The sequence below is a fragment of the Apium graveolens genome, chromosome 5, assembly GCF_009905375.1.
Source record: "Apium graveolens cultivar Ventura chromosome 5, ASM990537v1, whole genome shotgun sequence".
NCBI lineage: Eukaryota > Viridiplantae > Streptophyta > Magnoliopsida > Apiales > Apiaceae > Apium > Apium graveolens.
Window position 1 is genome coordinate 197,907,547 of NC_133651.1, and position 3,917 is coordinate 197,911,463.

Below are 3,917 nucleotides of genomic sequence, written 5' to 3' on the forward strand. Positions count from 1 at the left end.
TGTTAATCATTATACATATTATTTTAGTGGGCTTGCTGCTCACCCTTGTTTTCTTCTTTCATCACACAACATCAGATAGACAAGATGAACAGGACCAAGCTCCCGATTCGCGAGCGGATAGGAAACGTTCCGCAGTTTCCTATAGGCGTTGATGTCGCTATAGCTGAGGTAGGAGCTACCAATAGGCTAGGCTTTCAACTTTTGATGTACCAGATTATGTATATTTATGAATTGTAATAATGGCAAAGAAATGTAAATTTATTCAGAAACCTTTTTATGGTGTATTGACATATAATTGTGGAATAAAACGACTTGTGATTATTTTTGGATATTCATCTCTGAGACTATAACTTGTCGTGTGTGTGTTCATTGTGGGGTCACAGTACAGAGTAGTTGATTGTGAATTAAGATTGGGTGATATTAAGGGAAATGGAACTCGTGACAACCCGGATCCCCGACGCCAGATTTGGGGGTGTTACAAAATGCATCACCTAAAAAAGCATACCTTAAGTGTTCAGGAAATACTTTAAGTTCTAGTGTGGGAGGTTCCTCAATAGAAGGCTCGAGTCGCCCCTCTGCATTTTTCAGTTCTGACATTCCAAGAGATTCAAAAGGCATATTCGGACTTCTCTTCCAAGGAGAAGCATTCATATATTGTAACTGTTCATCACCTTCGTCATCTTTGTTATCTGAATTCCCCAACAAGGCCTTCTCTAAGTCATCAGACCTTAGCATTTGATCTAGTTCTGAAGTAACCACAGAATTGACCAACTCCACTTTTAAGCATTCCACGTTTTCAGTAGGGAATTGCATGGCATTGAATACATTGAATGTCACATCCTGATCCAGCACACGCATAGTAAGCTCACCCTTCTGTACATCTATCAAGGTTTGGCCTGTAGCCAAGAATGATCTTCCTAAGATTATGGGAATCTTCTTATCCTCCTCGAAATCAAGAATTACAAAATCAGCAGGAAAAATGAGTTTGTCCACTTTGAGCAAGACATCCTCCACAATGCCTCGTGGATATGTAATAGAGCGCTCGACCAACTATAAGGACATATAAGTAGGCCTTGGATCAGGTAAATTCAACTTCTTGAAAACAGACAAAGACATCTGATTGATGCTAGCTCCCAAATCACACAAACACTTGTCGAACGATAAGTTTCTGATAGTGCAAGGAATAGTGAAGCTTCCAGGATCTTTAAGCTTCGGAGGTAGCTTCTGTTGCAGTACAACACTACACTCCTCCGTGAGAGCAACGGTCTCTAAGTCATCAAGCTTCAATTTCTAAGAGAGAATACATTTCATAAACTTAGAATAACTAGGCATTTGTTCAAAAGTTTCAGCGAAAGGTATGTTGATATGAAGTTTCTTGCACACCTCCAGAAACTTCTCAAACTGTTTATCCAGCTTTTTCTTCTGCAGCCTCTTAGGAAAAGGAGGTGGAGGATAAATCTGTTTCTCCCCTGTATTACCCTTAGGAGGAGTGTGTTCCATAGTAGTCTTCCTTGGATCCCTTCTGCTTCCTTCTGCATAGTCACTTCTTCCAAAGCCACAACTTCTTTTTTCGGAACTTGAGATATTTCGGAATTTGCAACCTTCCCAGACCTCAATGTGATTTCCTTAACCTACTCTTTAGCTTCATTCTTGCCTGGAACTTCTGTGTCACTAGGTAGTGAGCCAGATTGATGATTCAACAAGGCATTGGCAATCTGTCCAATTTGATTCTCCATGGTCTTAATAGATACCGCTTGGCTCTTACATATGAGCCTCAATTCCTCCAATTCAGATTTTTTATTAGATTATTACAGCTGGAGTTGTTTTATTGGTGCATATTACGGTTGCTGAAAACCAAGAGGGTTGTATTGCTTCGCAGAATACTGTTGATAAGGCTTTTTCACCGCATTCTGAGTATTGCTCCAGCTGAAGTTAGGATGATTACGGTTGCTGGGATGATAGGTGGATGGAACTGGTTGTTACGACCTCAGAAAGTTTCTCACGAACTAAGTTGATTCACTAGAAATAGCACACTGCTTTATCTCATGGGCACCAGCACAAAGCTCACAGACACTAGTGATCTGATTAACTCCATAATTAGCCAAAGAATCCACCTTCATCGTCAAATCCTTAAGTTGAGCAGCTATAGCAGTAGCTGTATCTACCTCTAGAATTCCTATTACCTTGCCTTGAGTTAGTCTCAGAGAAGGATTCTGGTATTCATTAGCAGCCATCAATTCAATGAATTTATAAGCTTCATCATAGCTTTTAGCCACAAGGCTCCTCCTGATGCTACATCAAGCATGGGTCTAGAAGTTGCACCCAAGCCAATATAGAAACCGTTAATGATCATCCAGTCAGGCATCCCATGGTGAGGACACTTCCTAAGCATCTCCTTATATTGCTCCCAAGCCTCACACAAAGACTCTCCAGACTGCTGCACAAATTGAGTAAGAGCATTCCTGATTGCAGTTATCTTCGCCATAGGAAAGAACTTAGTAAGGAACTTTTGAGCAAGTTTTTCCCATTTAGTGATAGTGCCTGGTGGTAGAGAATGTAACCAGCTCTTAGCTTTATCTCTCAGAGAAAACGGGAAAAGCCTTAGCTTAATTGCATCTTCGGTAACATTGTTGCATTTGAAAGTGTCGCAGATCTCGATGAAATCTCTAATATGCATGTTGGGATCTTCCGTTGGAGAACCCCCAAACTGTACTGGATTCTTTATCATCTGAATCGTGCTAGCCTTGATTTCAAAAGTGTTAGCCGTGATGGCTGGTCGGACAATGCTAGACTGAATGTCATTGATCTTTGGCTGAGAATAGTCCATCAAAGCCTTTGTATTCGCTTCTGGTTCACCCATTGTAATAAGAGCTTATTCTTCAACTTTTTCCTCAACAAAGATTTCTTCAACTACTTCCTCCTCTGCTTTTTCCAGTGTTCTCTTTCGAAGTTGAGAACGCGTTAGCATACACGCTCTCTTTAGTACCTGAAAAAGCAACAAACAAATAGGTAAGTAAAATATCCGAGTCAATGAACTTTAATGAACACTGATGTCAAGCACATAAACTAAAAATTAATACCGAGTCCCCGACAGCGGCTCCAAAAACTTGTTAGGACGAAATTATGCGCTAATATTCACGCAAGTATACGTGATCGCAGGTAATAATGAATTAATTTTAGTTCATTCCCAGAGAGACTGGTTTAGGTTAATTTTAATCAATGTACTTATGCAACAATGTTATGGTTATTATTCAATGCTAAGATGATCACAAATTGAGATTGTTTATAACTACGATTAACTAGAAATTATACTAACTAACATTAACTAAGAGAATTAAAGGTTGATTACTTATATAACACAAACATGGGATTCTAACTTCATTACTACTTCATTCAATAGACTTTTCATTCTTAACCTAACATGCAATGATGCTGACACTAATCAGATAACACGAAACTAGTAAACGCCAACTTTCGTTGTACGAATACCATACTACCAGACATCCACAAAAGAGATAGAAGCTGAATAGACACCAATTATATTGAGACACCATATGTCTATAAAATTTGAAAATATAACGGTTTAATGTGCAAGTTATCTATTATGATAACATAGGGCAAGTAAGATGGTTAAAATACCTACGAATCATGCATATCAAATACATAAACCTATGCTAGCATGGCAAGTTCTAAATCCCTATATTCACTTTCGCTTCAAAAGAGATTAACACGCTATCTTATAAGTTCGCGATGCTCATAGGACGAATGAGCACAACCAAAACTAGGCTATCATACAATCACCACACACTAAGGTATAAAAATATATTAACTATTGAAATCCATAAGTAAATCAGCTAGAACCCCACGATAAAGATTAGCCCATAACCGAACTCATCAAAACCGTGGGTTCCGATAAA

The 3,917-nt window shown here is 38.9% G+C and overlaps 1 non-coding gene across 1 annotated transcript; it reads left to right on the forward strand.

The window, feature by feature from the left end:
- Positions 1–2,363: 2,363 nt before the first annotated feature.
- On the forward strand, positions 2,364–2,470 carry LOC141663400 (small nucleolar RNA R71). Its single transcript, XR_012551472.1, has one exon. It is a non-coding gene; the product is annotated as a small nucleolar RNA R71 (small nucleolar RNA).
- Positions 2,471–3,917: the final 1,447 nt, after the last annotated feature.